Here is a 15,897-nt window from a genome sequence, read left to right as displayed (position 1 = left end):
AGAAGAAAGCCACACAATGCCAGGCATGTGCTGACACATGCCGCGTCACAGCTCAATGGGGAAAACATCCTGCTCAGCCCACAGTGGTGAGCCCAGCAAAATCCATGGATAAGTGGGGCTAGAGGGATGGACGGAGAGAAGGAAGGGAAAGGTGAAAGAAACAGAAAACCCTAAGAACAGGTAGGCCCTTCCGGATTAATAGCATAGCTCTTGTGTGTGTGTGTGTGTGTGTGTGTGTGTGTGTGTGTGTGTGTGTGTGTTCGTGCACGCACACTATTGTGTGGAGGTCAGAGGAGAACTTGCAGAAATTGGTTCTCTCCTTTCACCGTGTAAGTTCCAGGTATCGAACACAGGTCGACACCCAGGACTCAATCCCACCGCTGCCACAAACAGAGCACGGTGGCACACATCTGCAGTCCCGGCATTCAGAAGGTGGTGGTAGGAGGATGAGAAGTTTGAGGCTATCCTTAGCTACATACAGCTTGAGACTAGCCTGGACATATATGAGACTCTGTCTCAGAAAGAAACAAAACAGAACCGTGACAACGATAATAGCAGGTGACCTTACAGAGGGATTACTCTGTGCCAGGCACCATTCCAAACCCTACGTAAACATTAGTCACTGTCATCACCAGTGCTGTTCAGTGTCTCACCCGAGGTGGTGCAGCTTCTCTCGGAGAAGCGTTTGGAGTAGCATACAGATTTATAGAGTGGCCCCATTTCTATGTAGGCACCCTCTCTCTGGTGATTTTCCCTCTCACTCATTATAAGAACAGGTCTCTTGGATGCTAAGTAGAGCTAAGTGCTTGGTTCCAGGGCCCAGAAGGCCAGTTCTGAAGCTTCCTCTTTTCAGATGGAAGCGAAGCGCGTTGTGCGTGAGAAACCAAAACCATCACTCAGCAAGAATAAATGGAAGCCGAGCCCCCAAGGAGTTCTCCGCTCTTCCTCAGTTTATTCCTCCCAGGTCAGGCACGAGCCTGCTGTAAATACTGGACAGTCCAGAGAAAGGCTGATAAGACACATCTGACAGGGAACCTCCCGGGAGGCATACCCTGTGAAATGCCTTCTACGTACTTGTCCTGAGGAGCACTATGCTGGTTGCTCAAAAGCCACAGAGGAACCCAGTAATTGTGAAGCTGGGTTCAGACTGCAATTAGTTCCTCAGGAAAAAAAAAAACAAACCTCACCCCACTTTTAGAATGTGAATCATAAAGTGAACCCTCGGGGCCACCGCAGATGAGTGGTGACTCACAATCAGCAGCAAGAGCGTCTTGGAGACACCAGAGATTCCACTGAAGCCTTTGGGTTGCCACTGTACCAGACACCGCTTTGTCAGCATGGTTCATGCCTTAAAACATGGAGATGGAGTGTGCACTTGGGGGGGGGGCAGGATAGGAGTCATAAGTAGATGGTTTAGGTCGGTCCTCCTGGCAACGTGCTAAGTGTCCTTTGAGAGAGCGACCCTCAGGCAGCCATAACTTAGCTGGGGGAGACAAGACAGAATGGCAGACACAAGTCTGGGAATAACTGCCAGCTGGAGGACATGCTGGGGTGTTATGACTGTCAGCCATGGAGAGATCTCTGAGAGATGAAAGTACAATGGCCCGACACAGGCGGCACGGGTCTGAAGGATCCCCGGGCTCTGGAACACTAAAAGGTGACAGGAAGGCTTCCGTGGGGATAGATGGAACAGAGTGAGTGAAGACGAATAGTAAGTGCTTGGTAAGGGTTAGCTCTGGGCAGTTGACGAGAATGGAGTATGTGCTGGGAAAATGTGGAGGAGAAAGGCCGAGGGACCTTAGAAGCCAAAGGGAAGATTCCATGGGAAATGAAACCCCGCTGAAGGCTTAGGAGTGGACAGTGACTCAAGAGCATGCGTAGGGGTGATTAACATTGCTCATTGTGTTCAGCAGCTGCTTGCAGATGAGGGTTATCAGTTACAACAACATTTCTGGTGTGCTCTACAGTCAAGGGGCTGGCCAGGCATATTGTGCTGGATGCAAAGTTCCAAACTGTAGGAGTGCATGGACACACAAGAGACCGATACTGTCTTCATGCAGCTTGCTGTCAACTTCAGAGATCTAGGCCTGATAGGATGAGCTATCTGCAGAAGTGCAGGAGTAGAGGAAGGGGCCAGAGACTACCAAGGGCTCACCTGTTCTTCAACTGAAAGGGGCGTTCTACGCATAAGGGAAAGACAAAGCCACTTAGGAATGGAACACAGCAATGGCACGGCTGGCCTGCAGTGACATATGCTCTGCTTATCTGAAAGGGGCAGGAGTGGTGTTGGGTGCAGTGAGTGAGTCTGAAGAGTGCATTGGACCAGCTTCACTTACACGGCTGAAGCCTGGTTCAGCCTCCACTATCGCTCATCTGCTAGTTACTAGTCTCTTACTGTCTCCCTGCTTTTGGCCTCATTCTGTGGCTTATTATACAACCTATTATGCTAGACGCCAAAGCCTTGCAAGTGGCTATGCTATGGTTCTCCTAAAAACTCCTCAAATGCTACTCGCAAAATAAAGAGAACGAGAAATGCACAAAGGCTCCCTGAGAGCAGGGGCTGTACAGCCTGCCTGCTGCAAGCTCTTAGCACTGAGAACAGAATTTTGTACCTGCCAGAGCTCCAGGACAGGAGTGCCGTGAGTCTGTCCCCCTCTCCTTTGCCACTGTCTCCTGTGTGAGCCCCTTCTTCCAGACAAACTGAGTTGTTTTCTACGAAGGACTGTTTCTATGCATGCTTTGTTCTGTTTGGTCATTTGTTCATATATTTATCTGTCTAATAAGCTCCAAATCTTACCCTTGGGTTATATTTCCCCTACATTGTTATTTAATGGGCTACTCATCTTAAAGACTTAGCTCATTCTTTATTTGGGTTTAATTCAACCAGTATTTACTCTAAGTGGTAACCACTAGACCCAAAGAAAGAGAAGGTAGACTCTTTTGCTATGAAGTCTTTATAACGGGCATGTTTGTTGTGCTGTTATTGTTGCTTATTTTTTCTTTCCCACCAAATATCCAAAATCTCCTTCATTATTTTGTTAGGTGATCCAGTGATTAGCAGAAGACATTGGGCTCTTGAGAAAGTCCTAAATGGTACACAGAGTCTGAATGCTACACAAGTAGCATTGCAAGCAACGGAAATTTGGCACAAGCCCAGTGGTAGTAGCATCTGAATTCAGTAGTGACAGTACCAAATATGGCATCCTAATCAGAACCACAGCATTAGCCTGGCTTTTGTTCCCTGCTGCCTAGGTCTTGTGGTTCTTAACCAAGAATTCCAAGCCAAGTTTGGCAGCTATCTGTCAGTCCACCCAATAACTTCTCCAATACATTCCATAGACTGATTTTTGATATGGCATATTATTTTAACTACTCAAAGATGTGTTACATTTGTTCATGCTACAGAATATTACAGAATAAAAGTGTGTTACTTTTGTTTGTGCTGCATTTGTTTAGTTATGTAAGGTGTGTTGCATCTGTTTCACCTTGCCTGCCTAAGGCACCTGATTGGTCTAATAAAAAGCTGAAAGGCCAATAGCTGAGCAGAGAAAGGATAGGCGGGGCTGGCAGGCGGAGAGAATAAATAGGAGAAGGAATCTAGGCTCCAGAGATGAAGAGAAAAGGAGAGAGGGGGAGACATCAGGGGCCGGTCACCCAGCCAGCCACGGAGTAAAAAGGAAAGAAATACATATAGAATAAAGAAGGTAAAACGCCCAGACACAAAGTGTAGAAGAGAAACCGATAATTTAAGTTAGAAAAGCAGGCTACAACTAAGCTAAACTAAGATCGAGCATTCAAAACTAATAATAAGTCTCTGTGCCATGATTTGGGAGCTGGTTGGTGGCCCAAAAGAAAAACCCTGGTGCATCATTTCCTTCTTACATTAGCCGAACTTAGTTTTAGAACTCAAGAACTCAGTGTACCCATTCCCAATTCCCACTAATTTCATGTCCTATTCCTGTTGTTCTGTAAATGATTGTAACCCGTATTCATGTATCCAGCAACAATGAAAGTGTCTGCTACTGTGATTAGCTGCCAACCAGCTTGAGAGTTTCCAAAGGAAAGGGAATACATTTTTCACGCTGTCTCCAACTCTTTTTTAATAGTTATTTTTCCCCTTTCATTGAAAATAGTTTTTTTTCTCACATAAAATATATCCTGATTACAGTTTCCCCTCCATATAGTCTTCTTAATTCCTCCCCAAATCCCCTCCCATTCAGATCCACTCCCTTTCTGTCTCTCATTAGAAAACAAATATACTTTTATGGGATAACAATAAAATAATATAATAAGATAAAAACTAACACATCAGAATGTGACAAAAGGAAAGAGGCCAAGAAATGGCACAAGAAACAGAGACCTACTTATTTGTGTATTCAAGAATTCCATAACAGCACTGAACTGAAAGCTATAATATATACCCAAAGGACCTGTAGGGTTAATAGAGGATAAAATTACAAAAAAAAAAAAAAGGAAAGTCTTTATATGACATTGAGACAAGGAACCTCCAGAGATGCTACTGAGTTCATTTTCTGTTGGCCATCGACTGCAGGACATTGTTTACACTTATGAGTTGTTTGTTTAGCCAGGTGGTAGAGGCGCACTCCTTTAATCCTAGCACTCAGGAGGCAGAGGCAGGAGGATCTCTTTGAGTTCAAGGCTAGCCTGGTCTACAGAGTGAGTTCCAAGGCAGCCAAAGATACACAGAGAGACCCTATCTGGAAAAACCAGACAGAGTAGTTTGCTTCCCCAGTGTGACTGACTCCCTTGGAGAAGACTAAATTTTCATTTGCATGTGATTATCAATTGAAGATTGCTTTTGTATTAGGGATGGGGCTTGCATCCACATCTCCTTTCAGCTCTAGGACCCCATCTGGCACAGACCCATGCAGACCATGTGCACAATCCTTCAGTCTCTGTGCGTTCTCATGGTCTCAATCCTGTTGACTTAGAGGGCCTTGTTTTCCTGGTGTCCTACAGATGCCTCCAACTCTAAGAGTGGACACTGATATTTATTTAGCAAATGTTTGTTGAGTAAATGTTTAAATGAGTAAATGAGTATGTTTAATCATATAGTAGGCATGTTCTCAAAAACTTTTTGAGACAGCAAATATTTTTGGAAAGCACATTTTAACACGAGTGTATGGGAGAAGCTCTGTATATGGGGGCAGTATGTTTAATCGCCTTTCTCATTTATCTAAAATTGTTCAGTTCTAAGGTGGCAGCCACTAAACGCTGGGATTACTGAAAAGTACCTGGTACAAACTGAGTTACTCTTCAAGTACAAAATGCACACCAGGTTTCAAAAATGATTTTTAAAGGTGTAAAATGTCTAATTATTAATTTTACATTGTTAATTATTGTAGAAATGAGATCCAGATCAAGTAAAAATATTAAGATGAGCTTCTGGTGAGGAGATTATTTTAATTACCTGTGCACGTGTTTTTAAAAATACGTTTCAAGATTTTCTTTGTAATCTTCAGTCAGAGCAACTGACTCTGAGGTTTCTTAGAACTCATGTGATGTTTGTGGAGTATTTTAGGATTTGGATGTCAGTTTGTTCATTAATATGGAATAATTCAATCATAAGATCTTCAAATATGAAGAACCACCCTTTCCTGCTCTTTTATTGGTCTATACTCAAGTTTGCTAACCGTCTGTCTTCTTCATTGTCTTCTAGGTGCATCCTGGGAGATTTTTTATCTCACTCAACTTTTTTGTTCTAGAATGTTCATCTCTTTTATTTTTCTGTTGAGACGCCTTATATAGTCACTCATTATGGAAATATCTCCCTTGGGTCCTTAGAACATATTTAAAATAGGTGCCTGAAGACTGTAAAACTGAACACCTGAGTGGTTCAAGAGTAGTTTCTTGTGACCATGTTTTTCCTTGGCTATTTCTTTGTATATCTCATAACTGATGATATACTGAAGGCATTCTGGATTTGAGATTCCTCTGGAGAGTGTGCACTTTTGTTCTGACTTCTGTTCTGATTGCTGATTTCCCTGTCCCTGCTTAGAGCTTGTGCAGGGATGGCATGTCACTTTGTTGAGTGCGTTTGTTTCTTAAGTTCCTCTAGTTGCCGTAGAACTTGACTTCCAAGCTCTGTCCCAGACAGAGATCTTACAAGATTCTGTTCTAGACCCTGTTGCACGAGTGTGAGCTTCAAGTGCGACTGGAACTTTCAGTCGTTGACAAATGATAGCAACCTCCTCTCTTCTCTTTTTTGCAAATAAGGTGATGCTAGCACACAGTCGCATCTCTTAGTTTATACTCTCTATGGCTGTATTGGCTCTGCAGACCTCAGTAACTGACACAGATACTGTCTAGCTCACAGATGTAAAATAATTACCAGTTAATAATAACAATTAGATAAATTAAAAATTACTAGGAGCTCTTTACAGAAAAATATTTACAAGCTTTGCTCGAGAGCATGGTCTCTCCTCAAGGCTTTCTGCATCTTGGCTGGATGCTTGGGACAGTAACAAAGTGTTAGCAAGGTTCTATTACTGAGACTGAGATGGACCACCAAGGCCCCTTGGAATTGACCAACTGTGATCTTTGTGACCTTCTTAGTTCTGGAACAGCATCTTTAGGATGCTTTATCTGTTTTCAGGCAGTGTATATGCACTCCAGTCCTACCAAAGATCCTCTGAGTTCCTTCTGACAGGCTTCTACTCCCCATAGCCCTTCCCCATACAACTCTTTGTCTCCACTTGACTTTGTTACTTCCAAAGGTTTGGGTGCTAGAATCATGATGTCCTTAGGGCAGTGCTGAGGAGGTGGACCCTTTAAAAGGTGGAGCCTCGTAGTAGATCAATAAGGTCACAGAGGCTCTACCCTCATGCACAGATCAATGCCATTTCATAGGACAGGTTGTTATAGACTACAGCTGCCTCATGCCTAGATTCCCCTATATACATGGCTGCTCCCCATTTGGTTCCTCTACCATGCTGTGGCATAGTCATAAGGTCCTTACCAGGATGATGATGCCATGCTGTTTGAACCTTCCAACCACCAGAATCACAAGTCAAATAAGTCTCTTCTTTACATATTACCTTGCATCGGGCATTCTGTTATAACAGCAGCAAACATGAGAAGACATGCTCCGTCCTGGAGTCCAGGTGCTGAAACTGCTCCCAATTCTGATCTCTGTTTCCTTAGCTCACAGTGCTGCGATCAGCTCACACCCCTGGCAGTCAGGAAACTCTTCCCTGGAAGAGAGCCGAGGCCACCACTGGTGGAATTCACCTCCTCACTTTTCCTGACCCCAGGATGGAAATCTTGGGCTTCATCTTGCGCAATGCCTGAAAACGACTGTCACTTTGTGACTAATTACAGCTGACTGGGACGGTTTGCTGCCAGTTACATCCAGAATTGGGAGTCCTCCCCTACATTCTTTTCTGATTTGTGTTCGCATCCCAGGCACAGAACAGTGTGTCACTGAACTAATGGCCCAATAAAGCTTGCAGAGCTTTCTAGTATCAGGTAATAGCTTACTCCGCCTTGGCAGGTTCACCTTAGTTTAATCAATTTCACATTCTTAGGACAAAGATACTAATATTTTGCTGTATGAAGGTAGGTGGTTGGTGTGGATAATTTGGTGTTAGCTATGTTTGAGAGCCTTGACCATCACTATGGATGTCTACAAGAAGTTTCTGGGTCCCTCCTGCTGGCCATATTTCTTGCCTATAACTAAGTCTTTCCAAGAAGCCTAAATTTCAGTGAAGCTAAGATGCCACAGATTGTTAAATGTAACTAATTTGAGAAATGAAAATATTTTAAACACATACACAATCACTTCTGAGAGTCAATGAGATACATTCTGACTTCAGAGTTACCCTTTACTAGAATCAATATAAACATAATGTAAACAGCTTCATGGTTTTCTTCAATTTCTTAATGCTATTTTCTTTCTTGAGGTTTTCTTGTATTGAGGAGCAAACCCAAGGCCTTGTACATCTATCAATGGGCCTATATTTTAGACCTCAACTTATTTATACAGTAACCCTGAGATAACTAATAACAGGTATTTCTTTCAGTTGATATACAAGGGAACTGGCTTGGAGAGGTTGTAGATAAGTTCAAGGTCACAACAGAATTAGGACAAGTCTCTAAGCTCTGCACTCTGTACTATATCCTACTCAGCCTTCTGGAGAACAGGTACACCATGATCAGCAGTGTTCAAACACCCACTTCCTCTCACCACCCAGCACTGAGGGTGGTTTCATTATCAGTGTAAGGCAGGCATAACTCCTATTCCTGTGTGTGTAGCCTCCTTGGACCTTGGGGTAGCCATCTCACCAAGTTCTGACCAATTGGACTTAAATGGAGATATAGTTAAGTTACATCGTTCTGGGAAGTATTATCTTTATTTATTTATTTATCTACTTATTTTTTTGCTCCCCCAGGGAAGAAGACAGTAGCTCCAGTAACTATAAACCTTCTCAGTTGACTGTTCCTTTTGGGAATATGGCAATGATTGCTGGAGGTAGGTTGATCATATGGAAGAGAAGGATGAGAATTACTGGCTCTAATGTCACCAGGCCACCGTACCAGTATCCATAATCACTCACCTACTTATTGATGCATGGGAAAATAGTTACTTCTGTTTACGCTATTGTTACTAGATTTTCTTACATATACAGATAGATGAATATGATGCTAACTGATTTTTAAAAGGCAGGGAAATAAATGATGGAGAGTAGAGGGTTGGGATGATGGGTGATCCCAGGATCCCCACACCCTGGTATTAGTCCCATGGTTCTGTTTCTCCTATGACCGCTACAAGGCAAAATGGATTTTATGGATACAATTATGTCTGCTATTCAGTGGACCTTAATAGGAGGAGATTATGCAAGTGAGCCCATCCTAACTAATGAGCCTTTAAGCAGGACTACAACCATACAACTATAAGATCTGAATTCTGCCGCAGGTCAAAGCCCAAGGGGCCACTGAGCTCCAGTAAGCACACTACCGGCTACCTCTGATTTACACCTGTTGAGTCCAGCTGAGCAGAGAACCCACCCTAGCTAAGCTAAGCAGAGGTGGGGCCTCAAGAACTGTTGAATAGGCTGGGGGGTAGTGATGGCACATGCCTTTGATCCCAGCACTCGGGAGGCAGAGGCGGGCTGATTTCTGTGAGTTCGAGGCCAGCCTGGTCTACAGAGTGGGTTCCAGGACAGCCAAGGCTACACCGAGAAACCTTGTCTTGTAAAACAAAACAAAAAAGAACCGTGGAATAGTAAGCAGAAGCTCTTTATGTCTTTGATGAGTGATTTGTTGTGTGTCCTCAGAAAAAGATTATGTAAATTGGCAAAAAAATCTTGTTTTCAAATGGTAAAAGAAGAGAATCACAAAGGTTTTAAAAGAAATGGGAAATGGAGTCAGTTGAATTAAAAAACTTGAAACCATCACCATTCTTTAGTAATATCCCAGTAGAGATAAGGTATAGAACAACAACTAAAATCAGCCATTGTTGCAGTCACAGGATGTAGTAAATCCAAGAATATCAAAACAAAACACACCAAATTATGCATGCAGCATTTGGAATACAGCACAGGGATATTCTCTGTACGGGAGGCTAAATTTCTTCTTTTTCCTGCCATGCTTTTTGTGTTCACGGGAACATTAGCTTGCTTTTTGGAAGACATGGTGCCAGTGAACAATCCATGGTTTCCTGGAGCTGAAATGATCAGCTCCTGCCAAGGGTTCTTCCTACCAGTGAGGGATGCTAAATAGCCTTTTGGCACAGGGATGAAGGGAGAATGAACAGCTAGGAAAAGTGGAATCACCAGTGGCAGCATGTCAAACGCTCATGGGATTCTGCTTGAGGACTGTGTATGTGAGAGAGTCATTGACTGGAGCTGGGAGAAAAGTCAAGATTTGTTATAGTGAAATGAGCTTGTCTCCTTTTCTCTACACCTTCCCTTCCTTTGCCTCCTCTCTTTTTTCTTTTTCTTCTCTTTCTTCCCCCCCCCCCTTTCTTTCTTGGTTGTGAGCCTAACCTTTAATGGTTCAGTCATCTCTCCAGCCCTCTTTTTTTTAATGAAGAAAATATCTCCTAGAATTACCCTATCTTCCTCAGCCTCCCAAGTACTGGGAGTTTTGGTGTATATCACCATACCCAGGTAAGCAGTTCTTTTGAAATATGACACACTTACATGTGTTACAGGCATTTGTTACATATTCAAGAGAGATATCTACTAGTGCTTAGAGCTCAGAGTTGAAGAAGCAAATCCAGAAGTCACCATCACACACAAAAGATCAGGTCACTTAAACAGAGGTTATAGAAAAAGAAAAGAAATGGTCCATGCTTTTACACGCCCAGTGCAGTTGGGATGCTGTACTATGGGCTGCATCCAAGTCACAGGAGGCAGATTCCAAATGACCTGAAACAGTGAGGATGTCCTAGTTGTGGGTTGCTGTGGTGTTCTGCCCTTAGACAAAAGGGTGTCCAGGAGCCAAAAGGCCTCAGGCACTCTATATCTGGTAACAAGAGCTTAAAATAGAGCTTTTCTCCAAGAAATTCCTTGACTAAAGCACACGAACATGCTGCCCAAGAAACCAGTAAACACAGGAGGAAACAGCTTCAGTGGTGATGGCCACTGGGAGATGAGCAGATACTAGGCAAGCCATAACTAGAGCAGGGAAGTCTTGGAAACAGGTAACCTCAAAATTAGGAGTAGTTATGAAATCAGTTAGTGTGGGAGGATGCTGGTGGACTGCTTTCCCTGAAGAGCAAAGTCTATACATTGTGTTTCTTGAGGGGCTTTTTCTCTGGCAATAAATTAGGTGCTGTTGAGTCTTCCTGGGGCCATGAATTCAGAGGCAGAGGCCCAGGAAAGGGAAGCTTTGTTGACATTTATGCTAACATCTGTCTTCCATTACCCAACTCTGACCTGAGCATTAGTCATAGTCAGTCTCACTTCTGCCATCCCACAGATAAGGTACATTATTACCTGTGTTCTTCTCCCAACCTTGAAAGAAGTCTCGGTTATTAACGTCAGCATTTGAGAGATGGCAAGGTTGAAGCCAGAGAAGTCAGATGGTTTACTCAAGTTCAGGTAGTGTGGGAATTCCAACCCAAACCCTTTTGACTTCAGAGGAAATTCACAAATTTAACCATCATGGAGAATGAGCCTTGATAAACTCTGAGACTATGGAAGATGCTGGAGATTAAAGAAATAAATAATGCAGACTCTAGCAATGCCAACTATCCAATGGCCTCATTCCTTGAAGGACATCTAACATCACAGTGAAAGGACAGCCATGAGACGCTCTCTACAACCTAAAATTCATGTCCCAATACCAGACTATGCTGCCAGAGAAGTTAAACAAGTATCCTTTGAAACTCCCATAGTTACTGTGTGCCTAACAAAATCATGTAACATTATAGGTTCTGGGTACATGCATTTACACTCAAGATTAATTAGGACAAATGAAATGGCACAGAAAAGAGATTTTTCTAGTCATGTCTTAGAATTTGAGTTTTTAATACACTGGGGAATCATGGAAAAGCAAAGCACATAGCGCTGTCTACCACCTTTGAGAAGCTTTGAGCTTGATGGTGATGGAAGATGCGATGGAGAATGACCACAGATCTTGGAAGCTGGGAATACAGGAAGGATCTTGGAGGACTCTATCTGACCTATGTCTCTGGAGAAGATTCACAATGAATTGTAATTCATGGCACAGGCCCTTTAGGCTAGTCAGCCAAGTTCCTCATTGTTAGCTGAATCAGGGAATGTCAGCTAGACCTCTAAGCCTGTTTCCTCTTACAGTGATAAGAATCTCTTCTCAAAGATTCCTGTGAGATGAAGATAGAGCTGCATCTAAGACTTTTAGCAAAGTGAAGAGCGAGTGCTCAAGTGATGGCATTTGTCATTGTTGATGTTTCCCTTAATCAAGGGTGAGTGGGAGTGAGCGTATTGAGAGAGAGAGAGAGAGAGAGAGAGAGAGAGAGAGAGAGAGAGAGAGAGAGAGAGAGAGAGAGAGAGAGAGAGCAAATCCGATGACCTGACCCTTGTGCAACGACATTTCAGGAAGTGAGAAGCAAAAGTGGAAGGAGAGTCCTTAGAAATTTGGGGGAAAGGAGGTCATGGTTAAAGCTGTAGTCTTACATAGGAAACAGCTGGCCAGCATGATCGGAGGACCTGGAAATGAGTGTTGGGTAAGAAGCAGGGCTGTCACTAGCCACATAGGGAGACACAATGCTACATAACCACCAGAAGCCCTCAGAATTCCCTTGTCCCTCAGGGACCTCCATTCAAGTAAAGCAGATTCCTGACTATAGGAAAAAAATTCAGGTCAAAGAGAAACAAATAGGAAAGGAATACACCATCCCAAGACCCCAAGACTTGAGATGATTTAAAGTAGTCAATCTCCTCCCTCTCTCTCTCTCTCTCTCTCTCTCTCTCTCTCTCTCTCTCTCTCTCTCTCTCTCTCTCTCTCTCTCAGACAAGCTCTCACTATGCAGTCCTGGAACTTACTACGTAGACCAGGTTGTCCTTTAACTCACACAGATCCACCTGTCTCTCTCTGCCTCCCAAATGATGGCACTGAAGGCATGAGCCACCACACCCGACAAGAAAGTCAATCTTAAATGTCTTCACAACAGCTAATGTATGCACTTGTGGCTTTCTAAGTTACAGGTCTCAAAGGATATAACTGATAAAAAGGTTTAATGAATAAGGAAAATTTTAAATGGAAGATAAGGTATAAAAGTTTAAAATTGATAACTTCAATTTTCTTAAGGGATATCTTTTGCAGAAGAATTGTAAGGTGTTTCTTGAGTCTGTCTGATGTTTACATTTATGGATGTGAGGAGTACCTGATATTACAAACATTCTGGCTTTAAATAATCATAGCTGCAGTTTTTAACTTTCTTGTTTGAGAGGACTTTGGAAAGAGCAGGCAATTTTGGTTGCATAGGTTGTGTTGGGGTTTCTGGCCCCTGTCAACATGAGAGACAAACTAGATGTCAGGGTAGGGAGCCTCTTTCCCTTCTCATGTCCCTTCTATGCCCTATCTTTCTATCCTGCCTCAGGTCACCACACTGGACAATTCTGAGGCCCCATCCACACAGCCACCTATGTGTGCAGTGACAATATGGTGTGAACGACACAGCCTGTGCAGCTGAGGGGACAGCCTGCCATAGGATCAGCCCAGATGTGCCACAGCTGCTGAGTTCAGCTGGCCCACTTCAGTCAATAGGGAGCATCAATGTGACCACAGGTCTCTCGAACCTCAAGGCAGCATGCTAATCATATCCCAAGACATGTGGTCCGTGACTCAAGAGTGTGGTGTTATTCCAATTGAACTGTACTTCTGCAAAAACATGAATTTTGCAATTTAGAAGCTCCCTCCCACATTCTCTATATCAAGATAAACAAGGGCTAAAAGAAAACAGTTCCAGGCAACACATCTCAAACTTGTCAGGATCTACAGAGAAGTTAGCCCAACACAACAGCCTTGTCTAGAAAACACAGTTTTTCTCTCGTGGGTATGGAACAGATTGAAAAGCTATTTCCCCATCCTTCCACTTCTTCGTAGAAACAAAACGTGTGCCTAGGTTGATGCCCCCCCATACCTCCTGCCCTGACATCTGCCTTCAGCACAACAGAAGGCATCACCAACACTTCACCCCTTGTTGCACAACTATGGGCAGTGGCATCCATATCACAACAGAAAAAAATGTGCCTCTCTTTATCTGAACGCTACCCTGGAGATGGGTGGCCAAGAAGCCCTGCACAGCACACACACCTTCCAACACAAACATCCACAGGTTAGAAAAAGCAGGGGCATGCTGACTGTTAAGAGAAAACGCTGACCTATTGAGAAGATAAAGCAGAGAAAATGCCTAGAGCCAGGAAGAATCCTTGGGCCATTCTTCACTCAACAGAATTAAAGGAACAGAGATAAGGAAGAGCAATTAAGCTTGGTGATTAGGGGACTGCTAGTACCATTAGTAGCTAAATAGAAGAAAGAGAAAGCCCCAGAACACATCCTAAGGAAGCCAGGGGTGGCTGGGTACTGAGAGCGGTTAATTAGAGGTGGAGGTGGGAAGTGAGTTTTAGCTGGCATATGCTGAGATTCAAGGGTTTAAAAGAAAAGGGTGGTTGGAGAAAATGTGGAAAAAGTGTGGGGGGGGTAAAGATTTGACAGTCATCTAGGACAGATGTGTATGAAGCAGATGCAGCAGGCTATCATTTACAGGAATTAAAGAGCTAGAAGCGGCCTGACCCTTGGAGCAGCTCTAAACACAGGAGGGAGACTCAGTAAGGAAACGGGAGCCTGGGGTAACAAATCTGAGAAATCAAACAAACAAACAAAAAAAAACCCAAAACCAAAACAAAACCAGAATCATTCAAGGGGTCATGGAGGCACTGTAGAATTTTCCAGAGAAACACAGGCTTTTCTAGTGAACATCACAAAAAACACAAAGGGGCTAGATGGTCACTGGTGACTTTTGAGAGGTTGGCTGGCGTGTCCAGTTCTGAGGAATGGAGGAGGCTTTGATGGTACCAGTGCAGGTCACACTGAAGGAAAGCAGCCGGAACTGTGGAAGAACAGAAGACCTGAGCTGGGAGCTTGACTACAGAAAGTTAAAAGTGGCTACAGTTTAAAGATTCTTTAAACAGAAATGAATTAATTTATGTATCCACTGGCTTACTGTCCTGTGGTGAACATCTGGAGACATCAGTACTGCTCTTCCACCATGAGGGGCCCCGGGATCGAACTCAGGCCGTCAGGCTTGGTGGCAAGCTCCTTTACCCGTGAGCCATCTTACCAAGCCCTGAAGTTTACTGCCTGGCAGCATAGTTCTATAAAAGAGATGGGATCAGCAGGGTACACTGTTGATCTTGATTACATAAGTAAACACTGCTCCATCTACCTGGTGGGAACAAACTGGAACCCGCCAAGAGGCTGCTTCCTGTGATCCTCTCAGCCAGGGTAACAATCAAAAACCCTTCTGCCCCACCCCTCAAAATGTATTAATTTAAAGTTGATATTAGCCTTTTTACAAACACTATGAAAATGCCCATAAAGGGAAAACAGGCTTTGAAAACCTAGTAGGTCAACACTCTTGCACATAATTCTGCCACCTTCCCCCCTTAAAAAATCCACTCCTTTATCAAGATTAAAACCGGGCCTATGACTCTCTTTCTCTAGGGAAAAAAATTCCAGACCCAGAGTATTCCTGTTGAAATCCCAATAAAGCTTTGAAGGACTCCAAAATGTCACCTTCAGGCTGTGTTCCACAGGCACAGAGCTGACATTATCGCTCACAAATTACACTTTAGAAAAAAGAAACTGATATCTAAAACTATAATTTTGTATTGATGTCTCCACATACATTGTATTATAATGTAGTTTTCACAAGAACCCTGAGAGGTAAGGGTAATTACTAACATTTCCTTTCCCTCCCTCCCTCCCTCCCTCCCTCCCTCCCTCCCTCCCTCCCTCCCTCCCTCCCTCCCTCCCTCTTTTGGTTTTTCGAGACAGGGTTTCTCTATAGCTTTGGAGCCTGTCCTGGAACTCTCTCTGTAGACCAGGCTGACTTCAAACTCACAGAGATTTGCCTGTTTCTGTCTCTTGAATGCTGGGACTAAAGGTGTGTGCCACCACCGCCTGGCTCCATTTATTTTCTGGTTAAGGAAGCAGAAGCTTGGATGGGCCAAGTTTCAAAAGTTCATACACGTAGATGGATAAGCTAAGACATCACAAAATCATAATTATCTACTTTGTGGCTATGTGATATTCCATTGGGTTATTGGCCTCTCAAGTTATATATAGTTGATTTTTTTTAATCAGGAAGTTTTTGTTTTGTTTTGTTTTGTTTTTTAAGTAGCAAGACCCAGGATAGACATTAGTCTAAACAACAACCAGTTCGCA

General features: G+C 43.4%; 1 protein-coding gene across 2 annotated transcripts in view; it reads right to left on the bottom strand.

The window, feature by feature from the left end:
- Ston2 (stonin 2) overlaps window positions 1–15,897 on the bottom strand; it is a 151,083-nt gene that overhangs the window by 117,409 nt on the left and 17,777 nt on the right. The gene's annotated exons all lie outside the window — the stretch shown is intronic.

Source organism: Mesocricetus auratus, unplaced genomic scaffold (assembly GCF_017639785.1).
Source record: "Mesocricetus auratus isolate SY011 unplaced genomic scaffold, BCM_Maur_2.0 Super-Scaffold_15014, whole genome shotgun sequence".
Classification (NCBI taxonomy): domain Eukaryota; kingdom Metazoa; phylum Chordata; class Mammalia; order Rodentia; family Cricetidae; genus Mesocricetus; species Mesocricetus auratus.
This window is presented reverse-complemented; position numbering and strand designations above follow the sequence as displayed.